This window comes from Oncorhynchus mykiss, chromosome 15, assembly GCF_057628025.1.
Source record: "Oncorhynchus mykiss isolate SJ-2025 chromosome 15, ASM5762802v1, whole genome shotgun sequence".
NCBI classification, from domain to species: domain Eukaryota; kingdom Metazoa; phylum Chordata; class Actinopteri; order Salmoniformes; family Salmonidae; genus Oncorhynchus; species Oncorhynchus mykiss.
The window spans coordinates 38,696,056-38,710,000 of NC_143036.1; the positions used below are offsets into that span (position 1 = coordinate 38,696,056).

At 48.2% G+C, this 13,945-nt stretch overlaps 1 protein-coding gene and 2 long non-coding RNA genes across 9 annotated transcripts in view; 1 reads left to right on the forward strand and 2 right to left on the reverse strand.

The window, feature by feature from the left end:
- LOC149977452 (uncharacterized) overlaps positions 1–13,945 on the reverse strand; it is a 1,012,103-nt gene that overhangs the window by 440,478 nt on the left and 557,680 nt on the right. The gene's annotated exons all lie outside the window — the stretch shown is intronic.
- Positions 1–13,945, forward strand: part of LOC149977454 (uncharacterized) — a 130,174-nt gene that overhangs the window by 24,858 nt on the left and 91,371 nt on the right. The window lies entirely within an intron of this gene.
- LOC110490036 (MAGUK p55 subfamily member 7) overlaps positions 1–13,945 on the reverse strand; it is a 268,418-nt gene that overhangs the window by 8,507 nt on the left and 245,966 nt on the right. The gene's annotated exons all lie outside the window — the stretch shown is intronic.

The window sequence follows — 13,945 nt, forward strand, 5'->3', positions numbered from 1 at the left end:
GTCTGCACAGGGTGGTGAGGGTGGTGCGGTCTGCACAGCGCATCACTGGGGGCAAACTATCTGCCCTCCAGAACACCTACAGCATCCAATGTCACAGGAAGGCCAAAAATATCATCAAGGACAACAACCACTGCCTGCTCACACCGCTACCATCAAGAAGGTGAGGTCAGTACAGGTGCAGCAAAGCTTGGACCGAGAAACTGAAAAACAGGCCATCAGACTGTTAAAAGGCCATCACTAACACAGAGAAGCTGGTGCCTCCATACAGACTTGAAATCATTGGCCACTCTAACAAATGGATCACTAGTCACTTTATTATTGCCACTTTAATAATGATGTTTACATGTCTTGCATTACTCATCCCATATGTATATACTGTATTTTATACCATCTATTGCACCTTGCCTATGCCGCTTGGTTATTGCTCAGCCATATACAGTGGCAAGAAAAAGTATCAGAACCCTTTTGAATGACCTGGATTTCTGCATAAATTGGTCCTCAAACAGACAAACATAGTGTGCTTAAACTAATAACACACAAATTATTATATTTTTCTTGTCTGTATTGAATACATCATTTAAACATTCACAGTGTAGATTGGAAAAAGTATGTGAGTCAGGAGTCCGCTAACCTGGAGTCCAATCAATGAGATCATTGAATCAATGAGACTGGAGATGTTGGTTAGAGCTGCCTTGACCTATAAAAAACACTCACAAAATTTGAGTTTGCTATTCACAAGAAGCATTGCCGGTAGAAATAACACCGGAAGAAATGGCAGCAGTTTTAAGGGCGCCCAACCAATTGTGCTATTATGTGTTTTTTTCACGTTATTTGTAACTTATTTTGTACATAATGTTTCTGCAACCGTATCTTACCGCAAAAAAGAGCTTCTGGATATCAGGACAGCGATCACTCACCTCGGATTAGACAAAGAGTTTTTCTTCAACAAACAAGACACATAAGACATCCTCCAAACAGCCGGCAGGGCCGACATCCACGTTATTTGCAAGTGGAAGCGACACAGGTACAGAGGACAAAGAGGCGGATGCCAGATCAGGACCCGAAAAAGGCGAGTGGGAAAGCTGCCGTTACCGTCAATACTACTCGCCAACGTGCAATCATTGGACAATAAACTAGACGAGGTACGATCACAAATATCCTACCAACGTGACATCAAAAACTGTAATATCCTATGTTTCACGGAATTGTGGCTGAATGACGACATGGACCGGCAAGATAGAACAGCACACGATGAGGGGGGCAGTCTGTGCATATTTGTAAACAACAGCTGGTGCACGAAATCTAAGGAAGTCTCTAGATTTTGCTCGCCTGAAGTAGAGTATATTGTGATATATTGCAGGCCACACTACTTGCCTAGAGAGATTTCAGCTATACTTTTTGTGGCTGTTTATTAACCACCACATGCTAGATGCTGGCACTAAGACTGCACTCAGTCAGCTGAATAAGGAAATAAGCAAACAGGAAACCACTCACCGAGAGGTGGCGCTCCTAGTGGCCGGAGACTTTAATGCAGGGAAACTTAAGGACTGTTTTGCTATCACAGACTGGAACATGTTCCGGGATTCTTCCGATGACATTGAGGAGTACACCACATCAGTCACTGGCTTTATCAGTAAGTGCATCGAAGACGTCGTCCCTACAGTGACTGTACGTACATACCCCAACCAGAAGCCATGGATTACAGGCAACATTCGCACTGAGCTAAAGGTTAGAGCTGCCGCTTTCAAGGTGCGGGACTCTAACCCGGGAAGCTTTCAAGAAATCCTGCTATGCCCTGTGACGAACCATCAAACAGGCAAAGCGACAATACAGGGCTAAGATTGAATCATACTACACCGGCTCCGACACTCGTCTTATGTGGCAGGACTTGCAAACTATTACAGACTACAAAGGGAAGCACAGCCGCGAGCTGCCCAGTGACACAAGCCTACCAGATGAGCTAAATCGCTTCTATGCTCACTTCAAGGCAAGCAACACTGAGGCATGCATGATAGCATAATCTGTTCCAGGCAACTGTGTGATCACACTCTCCGTAGCCGACGTGAGTAAGACCTTTAAACAGGTCAACATACACAAGGCTGCGGGGCCAGACCGATTACCAGGACGTGTGCTCCGGGCATGTGCTGTCCAACTGGCAGGTGTCTTCACTGACATTTTCATGTCCCTGATTAAGTCTGTAACACCAACATGTTTCAAGCAGTCCACCATAGTCCCTGTGCCCAAGAACACAAAGGCAACCTGGACAAAAGGAACACTTATATGAGAATGCTATTCATTGACTACAGCTCAGTGTTCAACACCATAGTACCCTCAAAGCTCATCACTAAGCTAAGGATCCTGGGACTAAACACCTCCCTCTGCAACTGGATCCTGGACTTCCTGACGGGCCACCCCCAGGTGGTGAGAGCAGGTAGCAACACATCTGCCACGCTGATCCTCAACACTGGAGCTCCCCAGGGGTACGTGCTCAGTCCCCTCCTGTACTCCCTGTTCACCCACGACTGCATGGCCAGGCACGACTCCAACACCATCATTAAGTTTGCAGGTGACACAACAGTGGTAGGCCTGATCACCGACAACGACGAGACAGCCTATAGGGAGGTTGTCAGACACCTGGCCGGGTGGTGCCAGAATAACAACCTATCCCAAGACTAAGGAGATTATTGTGGACTACAGGAAAAGGAGGACCGAGCACGCCCCCATTCTCATCGACGGGGCTGTAGTGGAGCAGGTTGAGAGCTTCAAGTTCCTTGGTGTCCGCATCAACAACAAACTAGAATGGTCCAAACACCAAGACAGTTGTGAAGATGGCATGACAAAGCCTATTCCCCCTCAGGAAACTAAAAAGATTTGGCATGGGTCCTGAGATCCTCAAAAGGTTCTACAGCAGCAACATCGAGAGCATGTTGCCTGATACGGCAACTGCTCTGCCTCTGACCGCAGGGCACTACACAGGGTAGTGCGTACGGCCCAGTACATCACTGGGGCTAAGCTGCCTGCCATCCAGGACCTCTACACCAGACGGTGTCAGATGAAGGCCCTAAAAATTGTCAAAGACCCCAGCCACCCCAGTCATAGACTGTTCTCTCTACTACCGCATGGCAAGTGGTACCGGAGTGCCAAGTCTAGGACCAAATGGCTTTTCAACTGTTTTTACCCCCAAGACCCCTGAACAGGTAATCAAATGGCTACCCGGACTATTTGCACTGTGTGCCTCCCCAACCCCTCTTTTTATGCTTAACTATACATTCATGTACATACTACCTCAATTGGGCTGACCAACCAGTGCTCCCGCACAGTGGCTAACCGGGCTATCTGCATTGTGTCCCACCCACCACCCGCCAACCCCTCTTTTACACTTCTGCTATTCTCTGTTAATCATTTATGCATAGTCACTTTAACCATATCTACATGTACATACTACCTCAATCAGCCTGACTAACCGGTGTCTGTATGTAGCCTCGCTACTTTTATAGCCTCGCTACTGTATATAGTCTGTCTTTTTACTGTTGTTTTATTTCTTTACCTACCTATTGTTCACCTAATAAATTTGTTGCACTATTGGTTAGAGCTGGTAAGTAAGCATTTCACTGTAAGGTCCACACCTGTTGTAGTCAACGCACATGACAAATAAACTTTGATTTGATGTGAACTATGCCTTGAACAAAAGAGATCTCAGAAGAACTAAGATTAAGAATTGTTGATTTGCATAAAGCTGGAAAGGGTTACAAAAGTATCTCTAAAAGCATTGATGTTCATCAGTCCACGGTAAGAAAAATTGTGTATAAATTGAGAAAGTTCAGCACTGTTGCTACTCTCCCTAGGAGGGGCCGTCCTGCAAAGACGACTGCAAGAGCACAGCACAGAATGCTCTATGAGGTTATGAAGAATCCTAGAGTGTCAGCTAAGGACTTACAGAAATCTCTGGAACATGCTAACATCTCCGTTGACGAGTCCACTATGCATAAAACACTAAACATGAATGGAGTTCATGGGAAGACACCACAGAGGAAGCCACTGCTGTCCAAACAAAACATTGCTACACTACAAGTTTGCAAAAGTGCACCTAGATGTTCCAAAGCGGTACTGGCAAAATATTCTGTGGAAACTACAGTTGAGTTGTTAGGGAAGGACCACAACACTGTGTGGAGAAAAAAAGGCTCAGCACACCAACATCAAAAGCTCATCTCAACTGTAAAGTATGGTGGAGGGAGCATCATGGATTGGGGCTGCTCTGCTGTCTCAGGGCCTGGACAGCTTGCTATCATCGACGGATAAATGTATTCTCAAGTTCATCAAGACATTTTGCAGGAGAATGTTAGGCTGTCCGACCAAATTGAAGCTCAACAGAAGTTGGGTGATGCAACAGGACAACGACCCAAAACACAGAAGTAAATCAAGAACAGAATGGCTTCAACAGAAGAAAATACACCTTCTGGAGTGGCCCAGTCAGATTCCTGACCTCAACCCGATTGAGATGCTGTGGCCTGACCTCAAGAGGGCTGTTCACACCAGACATCCCAAGAATATTGCTGAACTGAAACAGTTTTGTGAAGAGGAATGGTCCAAAATTCCTCCTGACTGTTGTACAGATCTGATCTACAGAACTACAGAAAACTTTTGGTTGTGTCATGTATTGTCATGTTGTGTCTTTCTGTCCTTTCCTTTCACCCTGTCTCCCTCTGCTGGTCGTATTAGGTTACCTTTTCTCCCCCGCTTTCCCCCAGCTGTTCCTTGTCTCCTCTTGACTACCTCGTCACCCCTTCTCCCACCTGTTCCCCTTTTCCCTCTGATTAGTCCCCTATATCTCTCTCTGTTTTTGTTCCTGTCCTTGTCGGATTCTTGTTTGTTGTGTTTCATGCCTGAGCCAGACTATCGTCATGTTTGCTGTAACCTTGTCCTGTCCTGTCGGAATCTGCCGGTCTATCTGAGCCTACCTATGTTTGGTTATTAAAGAAGCTCTGTTTAAGTTAGTTCGCTTTTGGGTCCTCATTCACTCGCCGTAACAGAAGAATCCGACCAAGAATGGACCCAGCGACTTCGGATCCTCTCCACTCAGCCGTCGAGATCCAGGGAGCGATGCTAGGCAGACACGAGCAGGAATTGTCTGCTGCTCGACATGCCGTTGAGACCCTGGCCACCCAAGTCTCCAACCTCACAGAACAGGTTCACCATCTCCGCCTCGATCCACCGGCCACTTCCAGGGCTTTCGAATCTCCGGAGCCCAGAATCAATAACCCGCCGTGTTACTCTGGGGAGCCCACTGAATGCCGCTCGTTCCTCACCCAGTGTGATATTGTGTTTTCTCTCCAGCCCAACACTTACTCCAGGAGCACTGCTCGTGTCGCCTACGTCATATCTCTCCTTATTGGACGGGCTCGTGAGTGGGGCACGGCAATCTGGGAGGCAAGGGCTGAGTGTACTAACCAGTATCAGGACTTTAAGGAGGAGATGATACGGGTTTTTGATCGATCTGTTTTTGGGGAGGAGGCTTCCAGGGCCCTGTCTTCCCTATGTCAAGGTAATCGATCCATAACAGACTACTCTATTGAGTTTCGCACTCTTGCTGCCTCCAGTGGCTGGAACGAGCCGGCTTTGCTCGCTCGTTTTCTGGAGGGTCTCCGCGCAGAGGTAAAGGATGAGATTCTCTCCCGGGAGGTCCCTTCCAGCGTGGATTCCCTGATTGAACTCGCTATTCGCATTGAGCGACGGGTTGATCTTCGTCACCGAGCTCGTGGAAAGGAGCTTGCGTTCTCCGTTGCCCCCCTCTCCGCATCACTACCATCTTCCTCTGCCGGCTCGGGAGCTGAGCCTATGCAGCTGGGAGGTATCCGCATCTCGACTAAGGAGAGGGAACGGAGAATCACCAACCGCCTCTGTCTCTATTGCGGTTCTGCTGGTCATTTTGTCACTTCATGTCCAGTAAAAGCCAGAGCTCATCAGTAAGCGGAGGGCTACTGGTGAGCGCTACTACTCCTGTCTCTCCTTCAAGATCCTGCACTACCTTGTCGGTCCATCTACGCTGGACCGGTTCGTCAGCTTCCTGCAGTGCCTTAATAGACTCTGGGGCGGAGGGCTGTTTTATGGACGAGACCTGGGCTCGGGAACATGACATTCCTCTCAGACAGTTAAGGGAGTCCACGGCCTTGTTCGCCCTGGATGGTAGTCCTCTCCCCAGGATTCAGCGTGAGACGCTACCTTTAACCCTCACTGTTTCTGGTAATCATAGCGAAACCATTTCTTTTTTGATTTTTCGTTCACCTTTTACACCTGTTGTTTTGGGCCATCCCTGGCTAGTTTGTCATAATCCTTCCATTAATTGGTCTAGTAATTCTATCCTCTCCTGGAACGTCTCTTGTCATGTGAAATGTTTAATGTCTGCTATCCCTCCTGTTTCCTCTGTCTCTTCTTCACAGGAGGAGCCTGGTGATTTGACAGGGGTGCCGGAGGAATATCACGATCTGCGCACGGTGTTCAGTCGGTCCAGGGCCACCTCTCTTCCTCCACACCGGTCGTATGATTGTAGTATTGATCTCCTTCCGGGAACCACTCCCCCCCGGGGTAGACTATACTCTCTGTCGGCTCCCGAACGTAAGGCTCTCGAGGATTATTTGTCTGTAGCTCTTGACGCCGGTACCATAGTCCCCTCCTCCTCTCCCGCCGGAGCGGGGTTTTTTTTTGTCAAGAAGAAGGACGGGTCTCTGCGCCCCTGCATAGATTATCGAGGGCTGAATGACATAACAGTTAAGAATCGTTATCCGCTTCCTCTTATGTCTTCAGCCTTCGATATCCTGCAGGGAGCCAGGTTTTTCACTACGTTGGACCTTCGTAACGCTTACCATCTCGTGCGCATTAGGGAGGGGGACGAGTGGAAGACGGCGTTTAACACTCCGTTAGGGCACTTTGAATACCGGGTTCTTCCTTTCGGCCTCGCTAACGCTCCAGCTGTCTTTCAGGCATTAGTCAATGATGTCCTGAGAGACATGCTGAACATCTTTGTTTTCGTTTACCTTGACGATATCCTGATTTTTTCACCGTCACTCCAGATTCATCTTCAGCACGTTCGACGTGTCCTCCAGCGCCTTTTAGAGAATTGTCTTTTTGTGAAGGCTGAGAAGTGCACTTTTCATGCCTCCTCCGTCACATTTCTCGGTTCTGTTATTTCCGCTGAAGGCATTAAGATGGATCCCGCTAAGGTCCAAGCTGTCATTGATTGGCCCGCCCCTAAGTCACGCGTCGAGCTGCAGCGCTTTCTCGGCTTCGCGAACTTCTATCGTCGTTTCATCCGTAATTTCGGTCAGGTGGCAGCTCCTCTCACAGCCCTTACTTCTGTCAAGACGTGCTTTAAGTGGTCCGTTTCCGCCCAGGGAGCTTTTGATCTCCTCAAGAATCGTTTTACATCCGCTCCTATCCTTGTTACACCTGACGTCTCTAGACAGTTCGTTGTCGAGGTTGACGCGTCAGAGGTGGGCGTGGGAGCCATTCTTTCTCAGCGCTCCCTCTCTGACGACAAGGTCCACCCATGCGCGTATTTTTCTCATCGCCTGTCGCCGTCGGAACGTAACTATGATGTGGGAAACCGCGAACTGCTCGCCATCCGGTTAGCCCTAGGCGAATGGCGACAGTGGTTGGAGGGGGCGACCGTTCCTTTTGTCGTTTGGACTGACCATAGGAACCTTGAGTACATCCGTTCTGCCAAACGACTTAATGCGCGTCAGGCGCGTTGGGCGCTGTTTTTCGCTCGTTTCGAGTTCGTGATTTCTTATCGTCCGGGCTCTAAGAACACCAAGCCTGATGCTTTATCTCGTCTCTTCAGTTCTTCAGTAGCCTCCACTGACCCCGAGGGGATTCTCCCTGAGGGGCGTGTTGTCGGGTTGACTGTCTGGGGAATTGAGAGGCAGGTAAAGCAAGCGCTCACTCACACTCCGTCGCCGCGCGCTTGTCCTAGGAACCTTCTTTTCGTTCCCGTTCCTACTCGTCTGGCCGTTCTTCAGTGGGCTCACTCTGCCAAGTTAGCCGGCCACCCTGGCGTTCGGGGTACGCTTGCTTCCATTCGCCAGCGTTTTTGGTGGCCCACCCGGGAGCATGACATGCGTCGTTTCGTGGCTGCTTGTTCGGTCTGCGCGCAGACTAAGTCCGGTAACTCCCCTCCTGCCGGCCGTCTCAGGCCGCTTCCCATTCCCTCTCGACCGTGGTCTCACATCGCCTTAGATTTTGTCACCGGACTGCCTTCGTCAGCGGGGAAGACTGTTATTCTTACGGTTGTCGATAGGTTCTCTGAGGCGGCTCATTTCATTCCCCTTGCTAAGCTTCCTTCTGCTAAAGAGACGGCACAAATCATCATCGAGAATGTTTTCAGAATTCATGGCCTTCCGTCAGACGTCGTTTCGGACAGAGGTCCGCAATTCACGTCTCAATTTTGGAGGGAGTTTTGCCGTTTGATTGGGGCTTCCGTCAGTCTCTCTTCCGGCTTTCACCCCCAGTCTAACGGTCAAGCAGAACGGGCCAATCAGACTATTGGTCGCATCTTACGCAGTCTTTCTTTTCGCAACCCTGCGTCTTGGTCAGAACAGCTCCCCTGGGCAGAATACGCCCACAACTCGCTTCCTTCGTCTGCGACCGGGCTATCTCCTTTTCAGAGTAGCCTCGGGTACCAGCCTCCGCTGTTCTCATCTCAGTTCGCCGAGTCCAGCGTCCCCTCCGCTCAGGCTTTTGTCCAACGTTGCGAGCGCACCTGGAAGAGGGTCAGGTCTGCACTTTGCCGTTATAGGACGCAGACTGTGAGGGCTGCTAATAAGTCTAGAACTAAGAGTCCTAGATATTGTCGCGGTCAGAGAGTTTGGCTCTCCACTCAGAACCTTCCCCTTAAGACGGCTTCTCGCAAGTTGACCCCGCGGTTCATTGGTCCGTTCCGTATTTCTCGGGTCATTAATCCTGTCGCAGTTCGACTTCTTCTTCCGCGATACCTTCGTCGCGTCCACCCGGTCTTCCATGTCTCCTGTATTAAGCCCGTTCTTCGCGCCCCCGCTCGTCTTCCCCCCCCCCCATCCTTGTCGAGGGCGCACCCATCTACAGGGTCCGCAGGATTTTGGACATGCGTCCTCGGGGCCGTGGTCACCAGTACCTCGTTGATTGGGAGGGGTACGGTCCTGAGGAGAGGAGTTGGGTTCCCTCTCGGGACGTGCTGGACCGTGCGCTGATCGAGGATTTCCTCCGTTGCCGCCAGGTTTCCTCCTCGAGTGCGCCAGGAGGCGCTCGGTGAGTGGGGGGGTACTGTCATGTATTGTCATGTTGTGTCTTTCTGTCCTTTCCTTTCACCCTGTCTCCCTCTGCTGGTCGTATTAGGTTACCTTTTCTCCCCCGCTTTCCCCCAGCTGTTCCTTGTCTCCTCTTGACTACCTCGTCACCCCTTCTCCCACCTGTTCCCCTTTTCCCTCTGATTAGTCCCCTATATCTCTCTCTGTTTTTGTTCCTGTCCTTGTCGGATTCTTGTTTGTTGTGTTTCATGCCTGAGCCAGACTATCGTCATGTTTGCTGTAACCTTGTCCTGTCCTGTCGGAATCTGCCGGTCTATCTGAGCCTACCTATGTTTGGTTATTAAAGAAGCTCTGTTTAAGTTAGTTCGCTTTTGGGTCCTCATTCACTCGCCGTAACAGGTTGAGGTTATTGCTGCCAAAGGATGGTCAACCAGTTATTAAATCCAAGGGTTCACATACTTTTTCCACCCTGCACTGTGAATGTTTACACTGTGTGTTCAATAAAGACATTAAACCATATAATTGTTTGTGTGTTATTAGGTTAAGCAGACTATTTGTCTATTGTTGTGACCTCGATAAAGATCAGATAAAATTGCATGACAAATTTATGCAGAAATCCAGGTATTTCCTAAGGGTTCACATTATTTTTCTTGACACTGTGTTTATATGTATATATTCTTATTCCATCCCTTTACTTAGATGTGCGTGTATAAGTTAGTTGTTGTGGAATTGCTGCACTGTCGGGACTAGAAGCACAAGCATTTTGCAACACTTGCAATAACATCTGCATGTGACCAATAAAATTAGATTTGATTTGATTTAGCTAGTTCCTTTTTCTAAAGGAACAATGGGCTTCAGATCTCCGCTGAGATATGGTCACACTCAGGGACTCTGCCAAACACACAAATATAAATACTGTACACATACTGTATTCAGAAACATTCATAGGCAGGAAAACAAACAGAAACAAACAAATTGATGCACAAAAAACACAGTGACGACAGACACTGACACAGACAGACAGACAGAAGAATACAATTTTAGAATGTCCCCCTCGCTAGTGGTTTTAACACCTCATAGTTGATTAGTCGTGCAACTAAAGTTAAATGGTCACCATGACACGGACTGCATTTTCAAGCCAGTCTACAAACATTTACATTTGAGTCATTTAGCAGACGCTCTTATCCAGAGCAACTAGGGTTAAGTTCCTTGCTTAAGGGCACATCAACAGATCGTTCATCTAATCGGCTCGGGGATTCAAACCAGCAACCTTTCAGTTTCTGGCGCAATGCTCTTAACCATTAGGCTACCCTGCCTCTGAATGCCAACACTGCCCTCCATTGTATTTGTATTTATTATGGATCCCCATTAGCTGCTTCCCTGGGATGCAGCAAAATTAAGGCTTTTATATACAATTAAAAACATTACATTACAGATTTCACAACACATTAAGTGTGTGCCCTCAGGCCACTACTCTACTCTATTATGGACAGACCTCTTCCCATCTCAGATACTGTTGCATCAATATGTTTTGACCATGACTCTCTCTCTCTCTTTCTCTCTCTCATCTACTGTACAAGGCAGTAAAAATCCACCCACATTATCTCACAGTCTATTGTCTTCTGCGAGAAGACATGATGGTTTTATCATCCTCTGTCTCAGGGGAAGGGATAAGGTTGAGGAGGGAGCACTAGGTTCGTTGGCCTGGGCTGAGAGGAAGTTGAAGCGGCTCAGTCTGTCGGTTCGTCCACCATATATTCCCTCCAGTGATCTGAGGCTGCTGATCCTTGGTAGCCTTCCTCTGTGGTCAGCCCTCAGAAAGCCTAGAACTGCTGGATGTGGACCCAGTGACCCAGGCTACATCCCAAATAGCTCCCTATTCCCTATATAGAGCACCCATTAGAGCTCTGGTCAAAAGTAGTGGTGCAGGGAATAGGGTGCCATTTGGGAAGCACACTCAGCTACTACCGCCAGCAGCTCTCCAACCATTTGAACCTTAGACCAGAAACTGGCAGCCATAGAGATACATTCAATTATTGAATTCTATGCTTGCAGCAGGGCAGTGGGTTAGACATGGACAGAATGAGCCCTAGAGACGCTGTGTATGCCATTTCCATGTCAACCAGTCAGTCAGTGTCCATGCCATGGCATGTCTCCCTCTCTATGATCATAGCAGGCCAGGTAAGCGTGACCGTTTACATTATGGGGAGAGAAGGAGAGAAAGAAAGAAAACAAGAACAAGAGAGAGACAGACAGACAGACCAAGATGGACAGAAAGAGAGAGGAAGAGAGAGATAGGGACAGAAAGACAGGGAAAGAGAGAGAGAAAGACAAAGAGAGAGAGAGAGAAAGAGAGAAAACCAGAGACAGAGACGAAGAAAACGAAAGAGACAGAGAGAGAAACAGACACCAAGAAAGAAACAGAGACCAAGAAAGGGACACAGAGATCTCAGAGCCAGCATCAGGACTCATCCCTCTCTTCAGTCTCTTCTCAGTCCTGGCCATCAGCAGGAGTTCTTGGCCATCCCCTCGGCCCTCAACGGAAAATCTGCTTTTATTCATATACATAAAAAGCACCTGCCCTATGTATTAAAATGACATAAAATATCAAAACCGATCTGGTTCGGCAAAGAGGTCCCCGATTTACTCTGAAAGAAGACATAATGTCATTGCTTTGGCTAGAGGGAAAGGTAAGATACCCTATCTCATGATCCCTTTACTTATTATACTGCTATTACTAGGAATAGGAATCTGGACACATTCATTACCATATTTCAGTATATATCTGATTATATCAGAGTTTTTGGGGCTCATATTAAGTGTCAGACACATTTAAAAGCAGATATGAATGTATTACAGGTTAAACAATAGAGCAGTATACAGCTCTGTTAAAACAATGAAAAGTCTGTTCTCCAGAAGTCTGGATGGGACAATGGATTATTCTAACAGACCCGAGCTGCTGCCTCTAGCATTCTCACTGAAATAAATACAGCAGGACGAGAATAAAATACCGCTGTGACATTTCCACTAAACAAGGTTTTTCTTTCTTTCTTTAATAGCTGGGATCTGATGGTTTAAAACTCTGCCTGTCAATCTCTATAAAGGTTTACAGAAAGGACTTTGGCGACTGGATATATTCCAACCAGGTAACAAAAAGAAACGTTGAGGTTGCATTTATGTTACCTGAGAGAACTATAGATCTAATAAAGGTATTATAGTCCAGAGCAAGTCTCAAAAGTCTGCCCTGTCTCTGACAACTAGCGCTTACTGTTCATAAGAGTCACACTGAGAGCAGAGAGAGACTTTCACCCAAAAGTCATACAACGGTCAATAGCATGGCCTTTGACCTCTGACCTCTGTCTGACCTCTCACCCCACAGGATGGTCATCATCGTGTATGATGGCACTGCTTACCTACGGCCTCGTCACTAACCTTTACACCTTAATATCTAAGAGCCCAACAATAATTGTATTTTTTCTTATTGAGATAAAAAGAAAAACACATCAGAGATCTCAGAGATGTTGACAGTAAATGACTGGGATGTGGTCATACTGACTTGAATACAGTATGTCATTATGTCAGTGCGGTGATTCGTTGAATGTGTGTAATCATGTCATGCTTTAAGTAAGGATGACTTTAAGAATAGCTGCTGAGCCTCTGACATGTTTAAAATAGTGACGGTACATCTCAGTGACGGCTCAATGAAGGATGTTTTGAGTGAGAGCTGACCTGCTGTGTGCGACCCTGTCCTTTTCCAGAGCCCTGCTGTGCTTTGCTGTGCTGTGTGTTGCGTTAGGTCATGGTGAACACACAGAGAGGTGTGTGTGGAGTAACACCTCAGAGTGGGTCTGAGGTTGTGTTCCAGATGGCTCCCTATTCCCTTTATAGCGCACTACGTTTAACCAGGACCCATAGGGCTCTGGTCCAAAGTTGTGTACTATATAGGTGGCGGCTTTGAGGCTTTACCATTCGGCCATCAGATGAGCCGCCAGCCAATCTGATCTGCACCTGCGGCCTCCCAGCCTACACACACCTACTTCCCCCTCCTCCTCTACACTCCCCTCTCACAGCCCTGTTTGACGGCGACCTTGTGGAAAGCCTCCACACCTCCAACATCACAGCCAGACTCACTCTCCCTCTTTCTCCCTCCTCTCCTCTCTCATTCTCACCTCCCCCTCCCCCTCTTCTCTGTCTCTCTATCCCCCCTCCCCTTCTCTCCTCATCGGCCCAGCTTGTGGCTGTGACCAGGGCTATGGCCCGTAGCGTGGCCCCACGTAGGGAGAGACGACCTGACGGGGGCTGGGAAAGCTATCAGCCACCACTACGGCAACACGCTTCAGGCTAATTGGTTTCACGTGGGGCCCGGCTGTGAGTTGTGACTGGCTGGTGTATAAAGGTGTGTAACACACACACATGCACGCAGGTATCCAGACACGCAACCACAAGCAGACACACGCACACATGCACACACACACACACACACACACTAGCCTGCAGCAGAAAAGTGTGTGTAGTAAAGATGACATCACCACTACCACAGCTAGCTCCCCCAGAGCCCCAGATGGTCTCTGTTATTCCTTTAGGTGGGCTTCAGGGAGGAATAAACTGCGAGGGTCTCTGATAACCTCCCTCTTGTTAACCAGCAGCTAGGCCATGTGGTACTCTAA